Below are 26,959 nucleotides of genomic sequence, written 5' to 3' on the forward strand. Positions count from 1 at the left end.
CTTCTGCTAGGCCAAGTCTGGCTAACCTTAGCTGCCTCTGCTCAGACTGGAACAGTGTTCAGTGTTTCAGCTAGTGTCATATGCTGGTCACACACATAAACAAGGCATACACCAGAGTTTCAAGTGAAGGCCAGAGAGCAGTCCAAGAAGTTGATAAGCCAAGAGTTCATACTGGAGGGTCATTACCAGAGAGGGATGAGCCAATGAACATGGTCAGGAAATCCAGATGCCATACACAAGTCAGGTTCACAAAGCCAAAGTCCAAATCACAAGCCAAAATCAAAATCCAAAGCCAGTCCAAGATCACACGCAAAGAGGTAAGGTTCAGGAACTGTGGTCACAGAATCTACCAGATTGATTTATCGCTTTCACACAATACAGTACCCTGACTTTTTAAAAAAATATCCATCCACAGAACAGGCCCTATTACAGCCAAGTTCTTGAACATAACCCATCAACTACTCATCCTCAGCAAGCAACTTGCATCTGGCCCGGAGACATATGCTTTGTCGTCTCTCCTGAAACTCTGCTCTAAGTCTTAACCTCCTGTGTTCCAAGGGTGGATGGTAACAAGCACCTGAGCCTCATTTGTTGCAGCAGAACTAGGGAGTGCTCCTGGCTTTGCCCCAGCTGCTGGCTGTGAGTTCTGACAACCCTGTTGCTTGAACTCTACTGCCTCAGAGCTGAGAGTGCCTGCTGTTGTAATGTTCTGACTGAAATTTTAGCTGAGGTTCTGCCTGAAGTTCTGCCTGAGGCTCTGGTTCCAACTCACCCACAGCAGTTAGGCTTGAAATTCACCCACTGACTGTAGGCAATCCCCTGCTCGATGATTGGAAGAAGTGAAGGGGGAAAGGAGGGGAAAATAGCACCTATGGTGATGACTCTAGGAATTTCTTCCATTTCTTTGGTAAAGACCTTAAAGATTAGATGGATTCCTAAAGTATAACTCGGAAGTGATGTCACATTCTCCAAACTTCCACCCAGAAATGACTTTCCATCTTTCATGACTCTCTAGGAATTTTCCCAGTCTCTATTATCTTTACCAGAGAGATTGGGGAAATTCCTGAAGTGTCACAGAGGATGTGACATCAAATCTCCTGAAACTCCATCCTCCTCAGGTACCAGACCCAAAATTTCCTAGAAGTTGCTGTCACAGGGCTGACAACCATAATGTCCATCCATGCTAAGGATGCAGAGATCATTTTCTATTATTGTCCACTGAGCTTGGAGATAGCACTGACCTTCCCTGCCACAAGAGCCAGCACTGGGGGTTCTGCCGCTTAAGGCAGCCCCCTGCGCCACCCCCCCCCCAAAGCTTCCTCTATGGAGCTCAGCATGTGCGGCATTATGATGTCACCAAAAGCGACATCATCATGCAGGGCAGCAGGGATAAGAGAGAGACGGGCGGTGCACAACAGTGGTGCTGCACCGCTGCTTTCTCCCTGCAGTAAGCTCTGCTTGCTGTTTTAGCGGTGCCGGTCACTTTCAGGTTGAACGCAGCCAAGCAGCGCCTTCCAAAGGTGCCTCTCGTCCGCTTTCAACCCCAAAGTGACCAGCGCCACTAAAACAGTGCACTGAGCTTGCTGCAGGGGGAAAGCGCTCCTCCAATCCTGCCTTCAAGGAGGAGGAGCGCTCTGCGTGGGTAAGGGGGCACCTGGTGGCACCCCCAGGCGGGGTAGCATCCCGGGCTGCCTACACCGCCTACTCCCACGCGCTGGCCCTGCCTGCCACAAGGTCTTGGACAGGAAGAAGAAACTTATCTAGGAATCCCAACAGGAACTAGAAAGTCAAGGAAACAGTAATAGGTAAGAAGAGACCAACTAAGAAAAGCAAATACTCCAAGACCAAGAGTTGCCATCTATTTCACCAGAAACAAACCCTGTTTTAGAAAGGATGGTACAGTAGTGCTCTTTTATTACTGACTGCAGCCTAATTTAAATTTTAGATAATGAAGATTATGTTGTAGAAGAATTAGAAATAAAACATGCAGCAATACAATCAGCAAAATCCTTGATCCTATAGGTATAATTAATGGCTTTCACTCCCTCTGCTTTCCCCCAAGAACAAATTTTCTATAGTTGCTGCTGATGAACAGCCTGACAATGAAATGAGAAGACAGCTTCTACAAATGCTTCTCCCAACTGCAGTGCTGAACCAACAAAAGTTTTGTTAAAAATATAAGAACCTGAGAGCACCCATGTTGGATCAGATTAGTGGTCCATCTAGTCCACATCCTGTTTCAGACATTGACACACCAGATGTGCCCTGCTAGTTTACAAACTAAATCTCCCCTTGGTGTCCCCTCCAGCATTTGCATGTGGAAAGTTACTACTTCTGAATTTGAATGTTCCTTTTAGTCATTGTGGGTATTCTTCATGAATTTATCTAAACCCTGTTTAAATCCAACTAAACTAATGGCACTTACTGCACCCTGCAAGTGTGGTGGCTGAGTGTCCCTGTTCACAGGTATAAACTTGATGGAAATGGAGCTCAAGCCTCTCCACAGATTTCCGCTGGAGTGAACAATGCCTCCACTAGGCTGCTAACAGTGCCCCTGCCTTGAAATAACTGTGGGGTTTTAATGGTACTTCGATGTTCACCAATAATCCCCAACTGCAGTAAAGGGGGAAGTATTAGTTTTATAGCTTTAGTGTGAGGCAGTGTATGGAAAAGCTCATTACAGCTAGCAAACTATCAGTAAGGTTTCACCTTTCCTCAGTGGGGTTCAGCTCTAAGACACCAACACCAAACTGGAAGGTATGACCAGTCTTGATCATATGTATATTTATTCAAAAAATAGTTGGAAGTACCAGATGCAAATGTCCCAGTGTCTCAGCCTCTGGAAGCAAGTGACCACATAGTTCCAGGCAGACAGGCATGTACAAAGCAACTTTATGTTTACTCTCTACTATCACTGACTCCCTTTGGAGCATAGATCAACACTGCTCCGGCTGCAACGCCACTGAGGATGTTCTCCGCAGCTGAGAACGAAACGTCTGGAAGAAAAACTTTCTCCAGTAGAACACGGCACTTGAGCCCGAAAGATTCTACAAACCCTAATGATATAGATCAACACTCTTTAGGAAAAGGCAACCTCCTTCCATCTTCTCTCTCTCTCCCCCACACTCACAAGATGTGTCTCTACAGCCACTTCCATCTGTTAGCTAGGTAGCATAGGAACTCTCTCTATTTCTCTACCCTGCACTATCAAGCACATATTTCTAGAATAAAGTAGTTATTATTTTGTTTCAACTTCAAACCTTTATAACCTCGAAAGTATGTGGTTAAGTCTAAGACAAAACACTGCTGTGTTAAAGCCTAGAGAATTCTGTTAACTAAAGGAGGATCTGGCTCACCAAAACTAGTACCCTTCCTACACATTACACTGGATTTAATAAGGCTTTACTCCTATCTAACTCTACACAGGATTGTAGCCATGAACACATGGAACCTGCTGATCAAGGAACCATGTTCACCGTCGAGGACTCTCAGAGGTAACTGGCAACTACAAGCCTTGCAACAAATTGATCTACGTTTGCTAAAGCCTTTAGGAAAGATGTTTGTTTTGGTTTCCCACTTACACTGTAAGTAAATACTTTTTTTTTAATCTCCATTTTGCTAACCATGTGATGCTAAAACTGGGGTTACTATCTAGCAGTTGATTAGAGTTGTTCCTTAAAAAAAACAGTTGTGCCAAATCTATCCTGGCCCCTAATCCCTCCGTGGGTGACTTTGCTCCAGTCACTCTTACTGGAAGGGGGTGGGGGGAGCAGGCTTCATAGGTCATTTGTCCACCCACCCCTCAAATGAAATGCCACACAAGTTATGGGTTAAACTGGGACTTTATTTACACAAAAGCTGATCTGCACCATTACATACATCATAAAGCATGGGTTGACTTGAGCTTGCAAAGCAAGCTTTCTGACAGGGCAAATCCACCCTGGCTCAGGGACAGGTCCGGAAACTTCCAGACCCTACCTGTCACGGCCCACACACCAGTGCATAGAGGGATTGGGCACACATACCCCCGGTCCACAACTGCGAAGCCTTGGGGCCGGTCATATGCTCCCCCAACCCCAAAGAGACCCCCAACCAAGTCACCCGGACTGCCAAGCCTCTAGGTAGCCCAATTGAGGACCCCCCTCAATAGCTGATATCTTGGGGTGCTTGCCAGTTCCAAATCCTTTTAACCCATACTTTTCCCACCTTCCCAGTCAAGTCCTAACCAGTGACATCAGGCCTATTTATGCCTTACCCCCTTTGACCATGTGGAGCAGTCAAAAAAAGGTCCCCTCTATAGCCAATCAGAGTGAGGCCCAGAAAATTCCTGCCCAGCCCCATAACTGGTGACTAGCTAATCTCACATGGTCTTACCAAGAGGGTGGGCAGGTGAATGGGAAGCTTGCTTCGGGAAAGGCTGATCTGGTAATGGCATTTTCTGAACTATCTGGCCAGCCAGTCACCTCCCGAATTGGCTAGATCTCCTGCGTCATATCTGAATAGGCTCATGGTTTCATTTGAGGAAATGCAGTGTGGAATCTCCGCGGCTGCTCCATGGCACCTACCAGTTTTTAAAGTATAATATGCAAAAATGCCCTTTAGCTCTGAGGTAGAATAGTTTAGCCCTTAACATGTTTGAAGATTTTCTCTTTGGTTAGAATATATTTGTAAATTTTGTAAACTTCTGTGACTGTGATTTTTTGCAGTATATATAATTATGTTGTTATCCTGCACTTTCCCCAAGGAGTTCAGGGCTAGGGGTTGATAGGGGAGCAGGGACACAGTAGAGCACCATTGTCTTGCAAGATATGACATCACTTCCAGAAAAAACACAAAAGTGAATTCCTAGAGATGTCATGTTCATTCTTTCCCTCAAGATGGGATCACATCCTATTGCTCAAAGGAGAAGTCCAGGTTGCCAGTGGGAGGTCTCCTGCTATAGTAGGAGACCTGGCAACCCTGCTGATGGCAGTGTACTATTTTCCTCTCCTCCATTTTATCATATAACCTGTGAGGTAGGTTAATCTGAAAGGGAATGACTGACCCATGGTCACCCAGCAAGGTCATCAGAATGTTTCTACTCTTCCTAGGAGAAGAGTGTGATACTCTTATTTTTAATTTATGTAATTAAAAACTGTGATACATTTATTTTTAATTTTGTTTTACATAGTTTATTTCTGAACTGCATTCTTTGATCTTGGCCTTTAACATATTTGATTTCTCTAAGTCTGCCCCCTCTACCTTACTTAGGAAATTGAGAAGCCCTTAGTCCTCATTGAGAAATCTGTATCTCCAACAGACCAGGCCCAGAGAATCTGGCAGCATGAGGTGTATGGTGTATGGGAAGGGTTATCATATGCCTTCTTCTAGCTGACAAAACCCCACTGGCATTTCCCATCTGCCAGCAGCAGTCAATGGAGCAGTATGGGGGTGGGATGACATCAAATAATGCCCCCAAAACACTTTTGGCTAGGAACCTGGAAGTTTCATCACTGCATTGTACAACATGTACTGTTCCCACAATCTCAACAGTTATCACAGAAATTAGGAGAAACCCTAGAGTGTCATACACTGTGGCAAAGTTGCTTCCGAGTTCCTAACCAGAAGTGATGTCACGCAATGTAATTTTGCCAGTCTCTGCCCTCCCTGAATTCTCCCACTTGTATGATTGCCCAGGAAAACATGTCACTGAGACTGGAGTGAAGATCTGAACCCAGGTCTTCCAGATGCTAGTTCTGCTTTCTAACCATTACCCCATTACCCCATACTAGCTTTCATGCACATATTGCCACTAGCTGATTCAGAAATACAAGTACTATACCATGGAAATAGTTCATCTTGGTTGAGTTTTGTCTGGAAACATTTCACAAAACTGTTAGTAATACACAATCAGCTATTTTTATAGCTAGGACTGCAGGACTGAAACCTCATTATGTGCAAATAGTTTTTATTTTCATGCAGAATTAGATGAATGTAGGAAAAGATTATTGCTTCAAAAACCATTTGGGATGATAGGTTTGTATCACATATTTGAATCTTATCTAAACCAGGTAGTCAGTCACAAGTATAATACACACTGGACTTTTTTTCTCAATGAAGATGCAATTTCCAATGGATATATGTAGTGAGTGTATTATGAGAGAGATAATATAATAAATATTCCTGGGTGCAACTGCTGGGAGGGGCTATATATTATTATATAATAAATATATATTTTACCTTTGGCATATTGTTCTATGTTGCATACCCATTCAGTGACAAAAAGACAAAATTCATTGCCCCAGTACCCAAATAAAAACACAAGACTAGAGCATGGATGTGAGTAATTTATTAAAATTAGCTGATCTTCAATAATTTATTATGCTAATAATTAATAAATAACCATCAATTATTTATTATGCTAATAATTAATGACCATAATTGCCTTTGCTTTGGCAAATCCACCATGGCTCCAGACTTGGTTAATGGCTTCTGCTGACCCTGTTTATCCTGACCTGAACATGTGCTGAGAGATGCCTCATCCTCGATGCACTGTAAAGTCACTACCAGGTTTGTAAAGATGTTGCTCAGCAGTTAGACATGAGCATGAACTGAACCATGAATCATGATTTGCACATGAATCGGGCCAATTCATGGTTCATTCCAAACCAGTCTACACCTTGGTGCTTCATTTGGTTTGTTTTTGCAGTTCATTTTCCCCAGACAACCTGGCACTGATTCAATAAATTCTAAGCAATACTGGGGATGGATTTCTGGGAGCCCTAGAAACACCCATAGCAGTTTGATTGGCAGCTCTGGGACCAATCACAGAGTCCCCATTCTGCAGCATGAAGAGTTGTTGGGAGAGCTGAAGCTGAAATTTCCTGGGGGCACCTGCTATAGGGGGCTATAACTCAGACATTCCAAATCCAATCTTCACCAAACTTGGTTGGGTAAAGGAGAGCCCGCTGAAGACTCGTTGGTAGTTTTACAGCTCCGAAATCAAATAAACCAATGAAACATCACCCAGGTCAGAAATCAAATGAATCATGAAATGAAATGAATCATTTTCCTGGGTTCGTGCCCATCCCTACTCTGCACCAAAGGTGCTCTTTCCCTTCCAAATGTAAAGCCAGTGATAGCCAACTCCATCCATCATGCTCACCATTCATCCCTGCCTATCATCATCATCATGATCATTGTCATCGTCATCATCATCATTAGATTTGTGAATTGCTTTCTCCTGGCCATTGCCAGGCTCTAGGTGATGTGCGTCAACAGAAAATACATATAAAATCAATAAATCTGATTAATTAAAAACAGTTCACTACCCAATAACATCCTTTGTAGTGTGCAACAATTCAGCTTTTTGCGATATTGAGAGCAGAGAATCCCCCTTGGAGGGGAGAGAAGGGGAGTGCCAGCCCAACTACTATCACTGCCCTCAAGCAAAAGCCTGGTGGAACATCTCTGCTTTGCAGGCCATGCAGAATTGTAGAAGATCCTGTAGAGCCCTAGTATCTTCCACCAAGTTGGGGCCAGGACTGAAAAGGACAGCTGGATCTCTTTGGGGCCAGGGATCACCAGTAGATTTTTACCTGTAGAGCATAATGCTCTTCCAGAGACATAGCGGAGGAGGCAGTCCCATAGATACATTGGTCCCTGACTACTCAAGGCCTTAAAGGTCATAACCAGAACTTTGAATCTGGCTCAGTACTCAAATGGAAGCCAGTGTAGCAGGCACAGCACAGCTAGAATATGTGCTGTCTGTGACATTCCTGTCAGGACTCATGCTGCTACATTCTGGACTCATTGGAGTTTCCGGGTCAAAGTCAAGGGCAGGCCAGTGTAGAGAGAGTTACAGTAGTCTAGCCTGGAGATGACCATTGCTTGGATTACTGTGGCTAGTTCTGGGCAAGGTAGGAGGGGAGCCAGTTGTCTAGCTTGGCATATATGAAAGAACGCCCTTTAGCAATGTGTGTGACCTGGGCCTCCATTGAGCAACCCACTCTATCTCTGCTATACAAGGTGGTTAGCCTAGCTTGTCCCTTGTCCCACCTTCTGACTATACCACCTTGCAGGCCCTGGTTTAGCTAAATAAGCATCACAACCCTCAGGGGAGAGATGGATGCCACCAGGGGTCATTTTGTAGGAAAATAGGTGGTAGAACTCATCCAGGGAATGTTATGCAGCTGTACCTACTATTCAATGGACAAGGTGGGAAGGAGGAAGTGGAACTGTCAGAAAGGTTCAGGAGCTGTGCTCCTGTCAGCTCCCGCTGAATCCGAGGCCTGGATGCCACCATCCCTATACAGGAGAGGAATATTAAACCTAATGGCTTGTTGGAAGATATATGTACCCCCCCTTCAGCCAAAACATCCTTGCATACAGCATTGTTGACCTTACATAGTACTCTCAATTTTGGCATGCTGAAATATCCCTCTCCACACCCCCTATATGCAACAGTTCTGCCTGAAGCATTACTATACCATGGCACTATTCCTTAACCTTCTTCAAAACTTTAATTATCCTGCAGGTTAACATAGACCCTTGGGTTGGCACCAGATTGTTCTCGCTCAGAAGCAATACAATGTAATCAGGATAACTGGCTTTCTCAGGACCTAATGGAGAGAAGGCAGGAACTGGTTGCACAACATCCCTCACCTGCCATACCATTGAACACTGATCTGAGGGTAGAAGCCCGCTGCATCCCAAAAGCTCTGGAAATGGTTCTTGCCCATAAAACAATGGAATGTTCCAGGACAAGAAGTCTGATTGGGCTCCTCGATGTATTGTTTGCCTGTGCAGTCCAAATGTTGCAGCTGTAGAAGCTGCAAAGATGTGGAAGAAGTGGGTACCATACTCGATCTGGCAAACCTGGGTCTGCCAGAAAGTATCTGGGAATTCACCAAGCTGGAACTGCATCATCAGGGGCCCACTGCTATGCTAGAAAATGTACCCGAAGCAATTGTCCCCGACTCTCATTAATACTGACAACACTCTTACTGGGCAAAGCTGGGATTTCCTGGTGGTCTTTAAGACCACATGATAACCTTTGACCTACCGGCCTCTCCTAGACTTATGTATAACCAGTGTCACTTTCACCAAGGAAAGCACCAGATCCTCCACCTGGAAGGCTGTTTAAGATATATCCAATGTGAAATTTGCTAGGAGTTTGCTGACCCTCAATGTTATGTAAACACTGTCGGTGCTGCCACCTAAAACAACACAGCTCCCCTTGTATCGGCACATTGCTTTGTATTCTTGATGTAGCACCCTCATCACCTTGGAAAAAAATGCTTGCCAAGAGTCCTTAACATTAGGCTCCTCCCATGACCATCTCTCCAACATCTGCCTAATCTTAAAGTCTCTGATAGTACCTATTATTCCCTCTGCCCTTGCCACCAGATTGCCACTAACAGTCTTAAAATAACCCCTAACAGTCTTAAGCCTCCTTGTCTTCAGAAATACAATACACCTTTGAACATGGGCAAATGGCAAAGGCCAGATCTGATCCCCTCTTTCTATGAAAGATGAAAAACTCCTCACATTGCCTTTCAGAGGTAACTCTTGTGCCATGTACCAATTTTGCCATTATTGTACATTGTGCTTGAACTTCCCAAGGTGCTGCAGCTCATCTGGCATTGGCATCAGTCTATAATCCACAGTCAGTGCCAGGTTGCAAAAGTGCTGTTCCTGAAAAATGTTTTTAAGAGGACTGATCAGTATCCTGACTTTGCTAGCAGGCCTGTAGCACTGTTTGTGATGCATTTCATGTAAGGGCCTGGTTAGCATACCCCTTCTAGCACCCTCAAATATCATCGCTTGTGGCAGTGTCCAAGGTGACTGGCCTCGTGGTGGAAAAGACTCTGCACCCGTCATGGCCCAGGCAACCCTTCTGCTGTTCAGGGTTCCAGCCCACTTCCGCAATCTCAGCATATAGAGGTGGCCAGCAGGAAACTCACTAGCTCCACATTCTGTGTCTGGAGGGGCCATACTCTGAGTTGCTCTCCAGCCCTGCACCCCTGGTACCCCTGCACCCACTCTTAGTTATAGAATGGTGGGGTCCACCCTCAAATCTCCTAGGAGCTGCAACAGGCACCTCACTGGATTGCCCCCATTCCATTGCTGCCACCCTATCCATTAAAGAAGACAATGATTTGTTAGAAAGCTACCTAGCAACCTTTGCCAGACATGGGGCCACTCTGCTGCATGGCCAACAGAATCATGCAGTTGTGGCACACTGCCCTTTCCAGGGCCTCAGTCCTGGCCGCAAGCTCTGGGGTGGACAGTTGGAGCAGTGGCTTCCTGGGAGATGGGTGTTATGCCAAGGTGCCCTTCTTCTGGACTATCTTTGGAGTCATCCTGAAAAGACAGCAACTCTCACATAGTAAGAGCCCACAAAAACAGTGTTTGACATCCCCCAGCCCTTTATATAATGCTTCTAGTCCAACACAACAATTTCTAAAATATTGTATTAAATTTAACTATAATCTACTACTATAATCCCCTATTATTACTAATTTTTTTATTCCCTTCTCTTTTTTTATATTATTGCTTCTACCACCAATTACAGAAAATTCTTCTTTGCAGCTCACCTTAAACTACACATACCTAATTATACCTTCAACAATAACCTAATATTACTAAGTCTACCTTAATAAACTTAACTGTTATACCTGCTACTTTACTTCCTAAATATGTCTCTAATGTTATGGCTTTTAATTACACCATACAACAGAGTGGCGGGGGGGGGAGGGGAGGTGTGATAAAAGCTGTGCCATTGATGGACTAACAAAATGGCCACCATTTGGCCTTAGGTCACAGAATGACTCCTGCTATAAAGGCCAAATTGCAGTGTCCCTCAAACGGCCATGCAGCCAAGAAAATAGCTGTAAAATTCAGCACCCAGCTCAAAAGGCTCTAATACACTCCCCTCCCAGTCAACACACTTTGTTGTAGTAAATCTACTGTTGTCACACAGTTTCTTCTCAGCCTACCCCCATTATGTTCTTCAGATTTTTTTTTCTGTAGATGTAGCCATGCCAGATCCCTGGTGCACCAAGAAAACAACTCAACAGGTCCCTCCCACCCTGCAGCAGAAATGGCCTGGTCAGAAACCTCCAGCTTCATCCTTTAAATGGAAGGACTCAACCACATGGCTACAGTAGAGCTGTAAAAAACCAATAGTGCAGCATCAAGAAGCCCTCCTATCTCATTCTCTCACCACTCCACCTTGTTCAAACTGGCACTCAATGGTAGCCTAGCTAGATGGGAGGAAAGGTCATGGTAGGGGGGTGGGGAGTAGAGCTTAGCCAGGGAAGAAAAAAGGGGAGAGAGGTAACTTATAAGCAGGGGTGGAATTCTAGCAGGAACTCCTTTGCATATTAGCCACACACCCCTGATGTAGCCAATCCTCTAAGAGTTTACAAGACTCTTTTTTGTAAGCTCTTGGAGGATTGGCTACATTAGGAGTGTGTGGCCTAACACGCAAAGGAGCTCCTGCTAGAATTCTACCCCTGCTTATATGCCTTTATTCACCAACCATCAGCTACTGCACACACACTTCTCTGCACAGAATTAAAGGAAACAAAAACTCTTGCATTCCACACAGCGACACAATTCATCACTCAGCCACCAAGATTTCATCCTCACAGCTCTGAAGCTCTGGCACACTCCTCTCTTGCTTTCAACAGCAGGCTGGAAAAGCCTGCAAGGAAGGGAGAGGGCTTAGTTATAAAACCTCTTCAATAATGTTTCCCAGTGGACAGCTGCTATTCAGCTGACCAATCACCGTCTCATACCCTTTTTTGAAGAGGGACTGGGGGAAATTAATCCTCAGCTTTACAGCTGTGAATGTTTCCTTTCAGGGTTTAATAGTTGGCTTCTTTATAAAGGTAAATGGATTTGTGATGTGCAGATATCAGCTATTAACTTATCTGTCGCCACTACCACCCCTTTAGTGTACATATAAATATGACTAGCATGGCAAATGAGACAGCACAAGGGAGGGTTCATAACACAAGGTTTTATATTCCATCCTTCTTACAGCTACTATTCCACTTTTTCTTCCATCTTTCTTTCTTGTCTCTTCTCTGCACTCTCTTTCAGTATAGACTATAGACCCCCTAATGTGACAGACTTCACACCACCACAATCAAATGACATGCAGCTATTAAAACACATCATCTATCCATAGTGACTCATATTTGGGCAACTTAAGTTGCTCAGAGAACAGTAGCAGTCATGTAACAGCTCAGTGTGCCCATCTCAGTGTGCTCAAGGAGGTCTTTCTAAGTCACTATTACCCTCCCCACCCAACTTCATGTCACTTCAGGAACCAAGATATTCCTGTCCAAATTCTCTCTGGACCCAGACCAAAGCTTCTAAGTCTAAGGAAATCCTTCAATACAGTTGCCAGCCTGGGGCTGGCAGCCAGTAAGAGACTTACCTGTGAGGGGAACCTTTGTCAATGGCAACACACTGATGTCACTTCCAGTGTGACCTGGAAGTGACATTATCATGTTGGCAGCAACATTGTGGCATTTGCCAAAAACTGTATGGTTTAACCACAGAGGTTTGGACTGTATGCTAGGATATCACCCAACATCATGATGTCACTTCTAGGTCATGTCTGAAGTGATGACATGGCATCCTGGTAACACTGGACACCCCTCCTCCATTTCCCCCTTTCTCCCTGAAACTCTCCCTGCCACCAAACTGAGTGGCAGCAGGTAGAATTGGGGGAGAGTTCTCCCCTGTCCTTCACCCACCTCCAGGAACGTATCAATATGATTTTCTTTTCTTTTCACAGTCTACTCAGCACTACTTTTGCTCATTGTGAACTAGTTAACCATTATCTACACAATGTGAAAAATTCTTCTTGTGATGTATGCCCCATAATCCCCTGTCAGGAAGTGACTAGACAAATTCCCCACCCAAACCACTAACTCATTTTGGATATAAGGGGAAATAGTCCTAGCTGGGCTAGACCCACACAGCAGTCCATGGCAGAAGAAGGGAATGCTGATGGGCAACTTGCAAAGTGATCCAGGAAAAGTGTGTACAAGGCAATTTTTTAACCTTCTCTTGCATTGCTTCTCAATGACTGGCCTGCTTGAGGCAGTGTGTACCAATGATGGTATAACCTTCACTCTTCTACTGCAACTATGCAGCCAGCTCCTCCCCCCTCCCCAACCTGGGTGGAGGGAGCAAAAGGAGAAGTACTGTACCTCAGGTTCTAATGTGAGGAAAGTTACAAGTCATATGCCTATATAAAATGAGCTGGGCATTCAAAACAGCGTTGCATGTCCAGTCTTGCAACAAAGGACAGGTTTCTTTTACCCTTAATCTGAAAAATAGTGGATCAGACACTGTAGTGATCTCAGCATAGCTCTTTTATTAGTGAAAACCCAATTGAAAATACATGAGGCTAGCTGCAACTATATATACAAAAACTCCACCTAAAACACACCTCCAGCAATAAACAACCCAACAGAAAAACAGGCACTTGGAACCCTCATTGGCATGGGCTTCATTCAAATAGATATTACCTGATTGGCTGGCTCAGCATGGGCGGCCACTCTGAATGTAGCTGCAAGGAGCCTTTCAAACAATGGGCTTCATCCAAATGGATATTATTTGATTGGCTGGCTCAGCAAGGGTGCCCATTCTGAATGCAGCTGCAAGGAGCCTCTCCAACAAAGGGTCTTCGTTTGAAGCTCCCAGTACACTACAGTCAAGCAGAAAAGGAGACTTGATTTTGACAGGGGCAGTCTGCAAGCTTATACCGCTGTAGAGATGAGCTGTGTGAGGACAGGAGAGTGATGTTGTAAGCTGCTTTGGGTCTCCATTGGGAAGAATATATATCTAACTAAATAACTATCTAACTATCTAAAATGCTATGTCTTGAGTAAAGTTTCCCAGCAGAAAGCAATGCTCTGATGTCTCCTGTAGAGCTATTTCTGTATCCCAACAGCATTCTCCACAGACAAACACACTTATGCCACCATTTCCTGGCACTTTTCCATGCAGACACATCACAGACCAAAACATTTATGTGCCTAAAGCCTATTAGACTTCAGCAGCTATGAAAAGCTCTTTAAATGGCTACCCTGAGCTTACTGTCTTTGGGTATAAACATCACACATGGCAAAGACTGAAGAAGAAAAGTGCCCAAGGTCAGAAAACTGCAAAGATGTAGTTAAACCTAATTTTTTGGCACCAAGTTAAATTGGAAAAAAGGAGTTTAAAAGTACAAAGTGTGTTTTGTTTTTTAACCCAGTTGAATCAACAAGCCATTTCCTGCATTAGTTTTCCAGCTAATGTAATTATATAGCCACAAGCTTTGGCTCTTGATCAGTTAAAAGGCCAGGGGAGGGGGGACCTGGAGCTCCGGCCTACCACATATTAATCATCACATCTGATAGCAGGAAGTGGGCTTTATTGTGGTTCCTGAATTGCAAGTCAAGCCCTTAACCACAGCTGATGTAGCTGTGCTTTAGTCTCTAAAATATACACATTTCATTAGCATTTCTGCAATATGCTCATGTTACAGGCAGATTACATGCATTGCTGCTCCCAAACGAGGCCCTGCTGGAGCTTGGAAGTAAGTGGGCACAGCTGATCACTTTGTCTTGCAAAGGTGATCGCCACATTTAAGCTCACCGTATTAAGTATTAAACATATTAATCTTGCAGGGCTTTTTTTTTCTGGGAAAAGAGGTGCTAGAACTCACAAGAGGGAAATGAAGGAGAAACACACAGGTGCCCCCATTAACTTTTTGAGAATTTTGTTTCCACAAAGAGGTTCTGGAACCCCGCTGTTCCCTATTAAATAGAGGGTTTGATACATGAAGAGGCTTGGTTGCGGTGAATCACAACTCTTTATTGTGATTGCAACATGGCAATGGTTAAACTAGGACTAGTAAATTGGGCCAATGGGGCCAACTATATACACACCAAGGTTCCCATGCTAGAACATCATTGGATCATTTGAGCCAGCCAGAGGCTAGTGTTTGGTCCAGGGAAGCAAAGATTTGGATCCTGCTTCCCATTGTCCCCAAGCTCAGTCTTAAAGGCTCCAATAAGCCCAGCATAGAACTAACAATCCATATTTTAATACAGACTCACATACACAACATTCCCCCAGAAAAAAAGCCCTGCATCTGCACAAAGGTTACAAGTGGAGCCTGTGACTGCTGAGCTTGGAGGACATTGAGCATTTGGCCACAATGCTGCCTCACCCTGAGGTGGTGGAGGCTGTAGAAATGGGCTTTCTGGATTAGCTGCCAGACTTGGGGACTGAGCCCCATCAGCCCCTTTGGACACAGAGCCCCTGGGCAGGATCCAAGTGGAAGGCTGAATGGGAGGGATCCCTCTGGCTGCTGTTACATTAGAGGGGGCTTAGAACATTTGTAACCCCTCTCCATCCATCAATGGTGGTGACAGGTGAGCCTGGACTGCCCTGCCTGGTGTATTCAGCTGAAATGGGGTCACAGTATTAGCTACTGCCTTCATCTCTGCATCTGTATTGGTTTATTTTATTTTATTTAACATATCCAGAAACTATCAAGGTTTGTGCTCTGCATACTAAAGAAACCGAAAACTGGCTTAGATGCTAAGCAATTTCACAGTCCCTTATGGATTTTGTAAAATTGAATTTTGTTTCCTCCTTCCACAAGTAAAACCAGTTTAATGGTTTTTGCAGAATTTCCAGTCCACTTCAAAGATGCACAGCTTGTCTGCATATGTGGTACTGAGCAGCACACATTTTAAAACAAATGCTTTCTTGTAATCTCAGGTCATAATGCAATTACTGGCCAATATATTATGCTCTTTGTCAAATTCAGGTGCACTGGAATAGATCTCCAGGATAACAATGCAACTTCAAGATATGTTCAGTGATGATTGCGATGGGATATACTTCATGCCGTATCTCATAACGAACAGTTGATAGGAAACATTTTGGAGAGTTGCCCTTTATAGTTGCAACTGATATCAAGTAACTCAACAGATGCCTGGACTTCTCTTTCCATAATCTTAGCATAAGGGTTACAGTGAGAAACCATAACATCTAGCTAGATGCTGTGAGAGATGCTCCACATGCTTTTAGATGTGCTTTGCTCCTCCCCCTGTGCAAGGTACACTGAAGGAGTCCTGGTTTAAAACTCAGTCACAAGCTATGCACCAGAGCAGGTGCAAGGCAACAAGAATTAGGTTCCCCACAAACTAGGAAATCAAACCAGAATTTAATTGAGGCTTAGAGTGTATGCTTGGAGAGGGAGTTGGGGAACAATTCCTGTTAACCCATACTCTGGTGTTCATATATTATGGGTAAGTAAAGTAAGTAAAGTAAATTTTATTCTTATATCCCGCCCTCCCCCGCCAGAAGGCGGGATATAAGAATAAACTGAACTTAGTTTAAAATCAGGATTCTTCCAGGAAATGCATGAAGAGTTGGGCACAGGAGAAAACTGACCAAAATTGACCTCCCTTGATACACAGAAATGATCTGGGAGATCGTACTCTATTGATTTCAGTGATCATGAGATAGCATTACCATATCTTCAGGTCATCAAAGTGACTGAACAACATTATATGGTAATGCAACCTTATAACAGAATTGATTACATTAGTTACATGGTTCATAATGTGTAATTTATTCAGAACTAATTTTTCACAAAAATTGTCTAGGCTGATACAAAATGCTCATCTTAAAAAAAAAAAAAAAGGACACCCTAATCTTTTTTTTTTTCATCACCACTTTCCTTACGGCTAAATTTCAATTGTGTTAATAATTCCTGTGGATCCAATCTATTATTTTAGGCATGACCAAAAGCTTAGCCATGCACACTAAGATTTTTTTCCCCAAGTGTGAACATAAATACTTCAGGCACAAACAACTTTTGGAAGTTCCCCAAATTCAAAAGTAGTTTCTATATGGTAAGAAACCTGCCCTTTGAGAAAAAGAATTCTAAAGTCTGCTTAAGTGTCTCACACTAGTTTTATGGTTCTTTGGATCCTGTCCACTGCTTTTATTCATTAAACATGAAAACGCACTTTGAGTCCAGTATTTATCAAGGTAAAAACAACATAGTCCACATTTGTCTGCTTGTGAATTCATTAATAGCCATAGCCCTTATGTCTCAACACAACCCACATTCATTTACAAAAAAATACCGTCACCCTACAGCTGTGTGTCATACTAAACTTCTTGTGGTTTTTAATAGTTGCCAGGTTAGTCAAGTAAAGGCCTGAGGCTTACAGGAAACATATCAACAGAACTTTCTTTACATTCCTTTAGGAATGGCATTCAAAATTACAATTTAAACTCCCATTCCCTGTACACTACATTGAAAAAAGGAAATTAAGCTGTCAAAAATAAGGCAAATAGCATGAATGAAACCCATTGAAACCAATAAGTATAAGAATGCAATAAAAGTGCTATTAAATAATCCTTCTTTTAAAAAAAAAAGTATACTATTTAATACAATTTGACATCCTTTCCAGAAGCATATATGTATCAGGGTGGTCTAAGAGTTGCAACAAATTTGCAATGTATGTTGGAACAATTACTAGTTACCTATTTGTATAGTTCCAAAATTGTCAGTGTATTGTCCCAACCTGTATTTTGTAATGAAAAGCTATTCCTTTAGACCTTAGGGTGTTCACAATTATCAGCAGAGATCCTATTCCATGTTCCAAAAAATGGAAACTCAAGAGATGTTAGATTCAGGTTGGTAGCCAGGCCTCACAGAAGCACAGCTCCTGAACCTTTCTGAGAGTTCCCCCTCTTCCTCCCCACCTACCTTGTCCATTGAATGGTAGGTGCAGCTGCATAACAATCCCTGGATTAGGAGAGCAGGCAGCCAGCCAGCCAGCTCTCAGCAGCCCTCATGAACCCTTGGAGAAGCCTGCGCCACCCATTCTCCACTTCCTATTTGATTTTGGGTGGCAGGTGACTTGCTGGCCTTTTGATGGGGGGAGGGGCAGCCCAAGAGAGCCTCAGGCGGGCAAGACCTGCTTGGGCTGGCTGGATCTCTAGCCAGCCCAAGCAGGCCTCGCTCACCCAGGACTCTCCTTTCTTCCATTAAGTTGCTTTTGACTGGGAGGGTGGCATATGCTAATGAGTTATACTAATGAGCTCCACCACCTATTTTTCTACAAAAAGATCCCTGTTGGTAGCCATGTTGGTCTGAAGTTACACCGTGGATAAAACTTTGTTGGTCTTAAAGGTGCCACTCAAACTTTGTTCAAGATGTTTAGTAAGGCAAAGAATAGGATTCCTGGCTAGCTTCCTGGCTTATTCATTGAAGACTGAACTGCAAACAAAACAAAGAAGCAATGCATTTTTTGCAGTTCCTTTTTAAACACTCCAGTATCTACAATGTCATCAACAGAGGTCAAAAAGTAGCCATCAACATACCTAGCTAGTAAGTGAGCCAGTAATTCTATAATACTCAGTTGGTATTTAGACTCTTTGCACTAGCAGAGATGAATGTACTTTTGATGAATACTGGCACGAAGTCTGAGTCACAAGTGAGCTCATGCACGCACCGCCATCCTTCCATGATGTCTTCACATGAGCTTTTAAGAAAAATCTCTTCCTCTAGGTAATTATCTCATAGAAGAGCAAAGTTCACCCTTGAAGAGAAAGTTAACTTGACACTGGAACATATCTATAAGGTAGAGACATTGCTGCCAACAGCCTTTAAAATGAGCAATCTAAGGACTAAATCTCTTAGCTATCTTTTTTTTGGGGGGGGGGGGTGTCTGTGTGCGAGTATAAGCTACATTAACTGTGACCTGAGAATCATGCCTAGGGTTTTAAATACAGGATGGCCACTTGATTGTCTTCAGCCATTCTCCCTATGAGGATGATGAAGACTTCTTCTGAAGCAAAGAAAGCTTCTCGTGCCCAAATACATGGAGTGTAATTCTCAGAACTTCCTTCTAAAGAATTTCAAATGATGCCAGAAGTGCAGTAGTTAATCTTACAAAGCACTACCCTCTTTTGTCCCCAACATTTCAAATGCAGGACTTCACACTACAAATTAGTAACTCCAGTGACCTGTATAAATTTAAGAGTGCCTTCAGGTCAGCTCTTCTGAACATAGGAGACACAACTCATTCATGCCTGAAGCTCACATTCTAAATCTGTATGCCATTAGTGATATTTAAAAGGTTTCAGATTTCTAGCCTGCATCAGATGGGAAAAATGAAATTTTAAATTAACAGAAGGGTTTTTTTAAAAAAAAAATGGTTCTGACTCAACTTTTGGCTTATGTGATTCCCTAATTGCCCTAAATACAAACTCTGGGAGATGCTAATTTGAACATAATTTGCTTATTCATCTTACAGATGGCATAGTTTCTAAATACAGACTTTAATGAAATTTGAGTATGCATTATATACTCTACATGCACCATGATTCTCAAAGTTACATTGGAGAAAAATACTTGAAACCTCTGATTCTTGGCTGACCAGCCTGCCTTATAACCAACTTCATATGAAAAATGCTTCGTAACAGAATCCATAAACAGGTACAACACAAAGTGTATCAGTGGAACTGCTTGTTTTCTATTAAAATTCTAACACAGCAGACTACCACAAGGTCTGAAAGAGCTCTGAATGCAAGATGGAAATTCTGATCTTGAGAGGGGACCTTAACATTTCTGCATAACTCTTTGGAATAATGCAATAAAGTTGTTTTTCCTTTACTCTAAAATGTGACCCCCCCAATGAGCATACAAATCCTTCCTGAATCCAAAAGAACAAAATAATGAAATCTAGCTTTATTTCAATACTAAGAATAAGACCTATTGTAAAGAAAACTACAGTGAGCTCTAGAAAGAGGCTCTGGGTGAGAGTCCCCCAACCGTGCTGTCTTCCCACCCCCCATCCCAAATTATGGCCCACCCCCAACCATCTTTTTCTCTCAACTACCCCTGCACCCTTGGCACTCCACTATTGCCCCCACCCATGACAGGCACTCACTCCCTGCCCTTGCTGTCTTCCCAGCCAACCACCAACCCTTGGCATTCACTCACTATCACCCTTGCTGTTTTCTCACTCATCCCACAGCTGAAACAGATTCTGCCCCCCCAGCCCCCCAATGTGTGTGTGTCCCTGAGTCTGTGGTGGCTCAAAGCCCTGAAAGAGGCCCAGAATGGAGATCAGGAAGAATAATTATGGGGGTGGAGGAGGGCATGATGACAGTCACACAAATACTGAAGCTCAGCATTCCTTTTGTTTGAAGTGCATTGTTGCCGCATTTTCCAGTCATATTCTGCCTTGCAGCATTTAGCATCAGCATAAATTTGTGGCATAATCTGGTTTTTTTGGTCTGGCATGGTTGTATTATGGTATACCATAGAGTATGCACCTCAAGGCAGCTGTTTTCTGTAGTTTGTTTTTACTTCAGTTTTTACTTGTTTGTAGTTTGTTTTTACTTCAGTTTTCCATCGCCTCTCCCTCCCTGCAGCCTCTACCTAGGAAAAATACAGTCTTTCTCCATAGTGGAAACCAAAGCAGGAGGGAAGTGTCCTCAGCAGGATATAATGGCACAGAGCCTACTAGCAAAGCAGCCATTTTCTCCAGGGGAACTGATCTCTCCCATCTGGAGACCAGATGTAATTCTGATTGATCTCCTGCCCTCATTTAGAGATTGACAACAATGGTTCCCCAGGAGTAAATGGCTGGTTTGGAGGGTGGAATCTATGGTATTGTACCTGTTTGAGGTCTCACCCCTCCTCAAACACCACCCTCTCCAGGCTCCATCCCTCAAATCTTCAGGAATTCCCCAACCTGGACCTGGCAGGGCCAGTATGTAGGAGTTGGCGAGGTAGGTGGCTGCCTCGGGTGCGCCTCACCTACAGGGCACCTTCGGGCAGCCTCTCCCATTACTCCACAGCTCTCAGCTTCCCTAGTCGCAAACCCTGGAAGCTTAGAGCAGCGGAACTGCGCACCAGTTTGTGCTCTCCTCCAAACCTACCTTTCTAGCTGGGCTTCGAGGAGAGCAGCCTCACTCTGAAGTTCCCTCTCCTGCAAAGGGAGATAGCCTCAGAGCAAGGCAAGGCAGTCCCATAGGCCTTTCCCCCACCTGGCAGCCAGGTGGAGGAAGGAGGTGGTGCGGCATCACTCTGAAGCTGCCTCCCTGCAAGCCCCTTTCCCTCACTCAGCAGCCGGGTGCAGCCTTGCTCTGACCCCCCATGGGTGGGGGGAGGTCGCAGCTGTGCAGGTGGCCTGGGGCAGCAAAAAACCCAGTGCCGGCCCTGGGAGCTGGCAACCTTATTTCCTTCCTAGCCAACTATCAACCTATCTGCTTTGGAGGGTGGACTCTATGGCATTATATTCAGCTGAGACCTCTCCCCTCCCCAGACTCTGGCTTCTGTAGACTCCACCACAAAATTTCCAGGAATTTCCCAACCTGGAACTAGCAACTCTAGTCAGGACTGGCCCCAATGAGTTTTCCCTCAAAGGTCAAAATAGATGTGGGAAGGGCCTCCTCCCCCACCTTTTACTTACAGAACCAATCTTGGTTGCCTAGCAACAGCCACTTCCTGGCAATCCTTGTCTGTCCTGGGGCTGGAGGGTAGGGCAAAACACAGCTCAGCCAAAGGGAGGGTAGGTGAGCTAGGCTTTTATATCTATAGGATGATGTGAGAAACAAAATATTCAGCAAGAATTAATAAAACTGGTTTGAACAATTTGTCCCTTAATTAGATGGGTTTTGAACTTACTGAACATAATCCATCAGGCACTACTGTTATGCACCACCATTATTTTCAGCAGCACTTTCAGAGAAAATCTTGCCCAGCTCACTGAATGAAGAGAGAACACCGGTATTACACTTCCTTAATAGGTATTAATACTGGTTACCAAAGTCACTGATTCATTTTTTAAAAATATTATTATCCTGCCTTTCTCCTGATTAATAGGACTCAAAGCAGCTTGCATCAATCTCAATCACAGAAATACAGGTCAAAAGAAGCTGACCACAACCTCCCACTCACTGAGCAATCAAAAGTAAGTCAGAAAAGATCTGTTTTAGAGAGCTTCCAAAATCTGTGCAGAAGAAGCCAGTTCCACAGCACAGGAAACACCACCAAGAAATCATGAGCACAAGTAATGACTGCTGTTACTGACCTGAGAGGAGGGACTACCACTAATCCCTGGTCCAATGATTGCATCTGCTTCATGGGAATGTATAAAAGTGCTCCTGCAGATATGACGATCTCAGGGCACAAAGAGCACCAACACCTGGAACTGAAAATGGATGTAAGATAATATATCACAATGTTAAATGTTGGGTTATATGATCAGTTGTTCATTTCTGCACCAACTGTCATGTCCATGTTTTGTTCTAGGGCAGCCCCACATGGACACATTACAACAGTCTAGTTCAGAGGTTACCATAGTGTGGATCAACATGATTAGGCTGACTGAGTCTGAAAAGGGGGACAGTTTCTGGGCCATACAGTATTGAAGAAAGGCACTTTTTGACACTTGGATTGTCTACTTCAGCAAAAAGATTAGATCAAACAGAATCCCCAATCTCCTAATTAAGTGTGTTACTGATAATGGTGTTAGTGATACACCCACACTATCCAAGGTGGGCAACAAAACTCCCTGAAGAATCTCAGCCTTCCCAGTCACCGTCACCTCCAATTTATCAGGATGTTTTGCTAGTAGGTTTGCCAGTCTCCAGGTGGGGCCTGGAGATCTCCCACTTTTACAACTGATCGCCAGCTAGCAGAGATCAGCTCCCCTGGAGAAAATGCCTGCTTTGAAGGGTGGACTCTATGGCATTGTGCCATGTTGAAGCCCCACCCCAACCCCACCCTTTCCCAGATCCACCCCCAAAATATCCAGGCATTTTCCAACACAGACATGGCAACCTTAAATTCCTAGTAGCAGCATTACCTCTGCTCTTAAGTCTCTTTTGACTACTGAATGACTGTTACTGCCCTTAGTCTCTGCCTTAGATATCAGCAACGTTTTCCACTGAGAGAGGATAAAATTTTGTGTTACACCTGCACCCAACAGCACAGTGAAACTGCCAACTCATCATAAGTAAGTGCAGTATCAGACTGCGATAGGAAAATGTGTGCACAGCTAAATACATCCAGATATATGAAATAATTTACTGTATTGGAAATTATCCACAAACTCACATACTCCCCTCCCCTTCTTTCCTTGTGAACAGAGCTTCCTTTTAAATTTCCTGCTTAGTACAATCATAGTTAGTTGTGTTGTCCAACTCAGCAGGTACTTTCCCTCCAGAATTAGAAACAATGATTTGAAGTGGGTATCTGATACTGGTTTTTAGGGAGACTATAAACCATAGTTTGCTCGTTTGGATGTCATAGCAAGTTATGGTTAATGCTAACCAAATCCATTAGTGACAGGCCTGTAGCCAGGATTTTAAAAGTTGAGGGGCATGTATAAAACTTCAGGGGGCACTTAACAGCTCCCCTCCCCTGGCCACCACCATGACTTGGGGCACCCAACTCAGGATACCTGACAATCCCTGCTGCCCTACTACCACTTGAGGGGCCACGGGATGAAAACTGATAGTGGGGGGTCACTCCCCCATGATTTAAATTGCATTGGGAGGGGTATGCAGGAGCAGCCATTGCCCCTCCCATGCCATTTAAAGGGCTGGGAGGAACAGTGACTGCTCCTAGGTAACCCTCTCATGCAATTTAAATCATGGGGGAGGGAGGGGCGGCACCCAGCCTCTTGGTTTTCACCTCCATGGTGGTAGCAGTGGGGAGGGAGGAAAGGTTGGGGGCACCTGACTGGAAGTCACAGGGCAGGGCCCCCACAGCCCCCCTGTAGCTACAGGCCTGAGAGGGGAATTCAGGAACCTGCAGTTTAATTCTAATGTTCCAACTGGGGTACAGAGGACTGTCTAAGTTGATCAGCTGGGACAGGCCCAGAGAGTTTGAGCACTGCCACTGTCAGTTGGCCCCTCCTGCTAACCTGCCCTTTTGCCTGCCAGTGGCTAAAGTGACACTGGGAGGGAATGAGGGGAACTACGGTGTGTGCTGATATCATGTCGAGTACAAACTGGATGTGATGAATGGTCTAGGATTTATAAAACTATGTTTTAACCATCTGGTTTCTGCAAAACCCAAAGCATCCTATGATGTTGTTTCTGGATTCTAATGAAAGTGACATGTCAGCATGATGCAGCAATCCCCACTCCCCAGTTGCTCTTAGTTGGCCCTGATCTTATCAGAACTTGCTTCCTTAGCTGGATAGAGCTTGCTTACATTGCTCTGTAGCAATCCTGGTATTCCTTGGTGGTCTCCCATCCAAATACTGACCAAGACTGACCATGCTTAGCTGCCAAGATCTAATGGGATCAGGCCTCGAAAAATTTGTCATCATGTTGTTACCAAAATAAACACACATTTTGGTTGAAAATCTGAAAAAGATGGCCAAAGTAGGCCAAATGAAAAAGAGGAGGACAAGATGAACTCCATAAGACAGAAGTTAAAGAAATCCAAGAAGAAAATGTAATTTTCAGGAGCTGTACAGTGTTTGTGCAGGGGAAGTGTAGAATAATATATTTATAAAATATCATCATCATGTATCGTTTTCTCCTACATCCCCAAGAACTGGCAAAATTCACAGTGTGTAAGGCATGTTAAAAACAAATCAAAATCATTCCTTTTCTTTTTGGTGTCAAGGTTAATGTATTGTCAGACTGTAGTAACATATGGAACAATCAATAAAACATTTTGACACTCACGTCTGGCTCTCTTACATCTGGCCTGAAGCAGTGCTAATCTAATGCCTAGTCTGTTTTACATTATCTACTCTTTACCTTACAAGGGTTTTGTTTTCCTGATTTTACCAGACAGGGAGTACTGACTTATAATGTGGTCCTTATGCTTATTGGCTGAGAAATTTTCTCTACATGTTGTTCAATATTTAATGACAATATGAAAACCAGAAAAGTTCACGGTTGTAAATTACTGGCAACGTATTCAAACTATTAAAGTGTATAATTCAAAAAGTTTTAAAAATACATTTAGCACAAAGCTGATAACATCAGTTTACACAAGTGAATTCCTATGACATCAAATTGACTCAGCAAAAACCCAGCAAACCGGGAAAACTCGAATCATCAATCCAAGATACATCAAATTCCACCACAATCATTTCCACACTTTATGAGGCAATCATAATGCCATTTTTCAGAGATTGTCAGTGGTGCAAGAGCTGAACCCCAATTCCATGAGTTGATCACGGGGCCACACGCTGGAGCCGGCCATTTCACACTGAGTGACTTCATCAGATGTTCAAAACGGGGTCTTTCAGTATTTCATATATTCATTAATCAATACATTCAACATTCAGAGTCAAGATTGCTGGGCAAAATTAAGCACCTCCAAGGCCCATTAGTATTAGTGTGAAATATCTGTGTGTGTGCTTTACAGTGCAATCCTAAGCAGAGTTACACCCTTCTAGGTCCACTTAGGTCCATGGGTTTAAAAGGGTATCTTTGTTCAGGATTGTACTGTTATTTTCCCTTTGACTGAGTCTTAAATTAATTTTTTTCTGGATCATGCCACCATTTCATGACTTCCACTTTAGAATGGAGCAACCCTGATAGTTGTGTTACAAGGTTCAAAATATTATTTCTGTCAGGAAGGAAGGAAGGAAGGAATGAGGGAGGGAGGGAAGGAAGGAAGGAGTAGATCCTCAACATCTAAGGCAGCACAACCTTTCTTCAGATTAAATTTTGCTGGGTGAATAACTGGAGTGTTTAAGCAGCTTATTCCAGTGAAGGCCAGTTTTCAAAGTAAAACCCTAATGCAAATCATTTAAAGTATGTTATGTAAATAAGCAGTAAGTCCGACTGCGGTTTCAGCTCCAGCACTCTGTAATTTCCTTTGAAAGTCCCTCTTTCCCCCGCCTTTTTCTTTCCTTAAGAAAGCCACTGTTTGGAGTTCAATGTAATCTCATTATGTCTAGTTGGCACTTCCTCCAGCGGAGGCAACAGCTGCATAACTCAGATAAACTTGAGAGAAGCTGAAAAGACATGATGTTGTTCAAGACCGAGCAGACTGCTTGTAGCCCATGCTTTCTCTTGGCAGCACTTGCGGCCGCTCAATCTCACCCCCGATCTTACAATGTACAAATGCACTTAACAGACATTACAGGCAGGAGTATGAGCAAATCTCTCGGAGATGCACTTAGACGTGAAAAGACAGCTTTGCCAGCTTGTCACTGCTACACCGCATTAATAATGATGGAACCTTGATTGGTGTCCAGAGCATAAAAGAAGTGAATGGGAAAAGCTGAATCAGGCGCTCCAATTCCTAAACCCATCATATGTGTCTTTAGTACAGCACACCCAAGCTGTACATTTCTAACATCTGCTCTGAAATATTTGTTCCTTATGGCCCTGTAATGCCGACATAATAACAGTTTATGATATTAAGCTGATAAAACAGTAGGCACAACTTCTCATAAATCAAAGCAAGTTGGTAAAGCCAAAGCATGATATATTTTATATTTACAAACTGCCCAGGTATTGAATACAAGGAACTTTCTTAGGACGCAAATGGATGTGATAAAGATACCAGATCACGGACTGTAAACTGATCATCAACCAGTAAAGCAATTGTAAACTCTGTGTAATATGTTCAATCTAGCTCCTGATATCAAACAAGTGGCTGCATTTTGCACCTGCTGAAGTTTCCAAGTTCTTGTCCAGGGAGGTCCCATGTCCAGAATGTTACAATAGTCTAGCCTCAAAGTTACTATTGCCTGGATCCACATGGTCAGATTGGCCGGGTGAACGTGTGAAGGTAACTTTCATGCTAAATGATTGAAGCCATTTTTCACAGTTGAATTCACCTGCTTCTCTGGCAATAATATTGGAGTAAGTACAACCTTTTAACCCCAAACTCACTCAGTAAGAGCCAGCAGAATCCCATCAAATATGAGCACAATACTCT

Source organism: Heteronotia binoei, chromosome 1 (assembly GCF_032191835.1).
Source record: "Heteronotia binoei isolate CCM8104 ecotype False Entrance Well chromosome 1, APGP_CSIRO_Hbin_v1, whole genome shotgun sequence".
Lineage (NCBI taxonomy): Eukaryota > Metazoa > Chordata > Lepidosauria > Squamata > Gekkonidae > Heteronotia > Heteronotia binoei.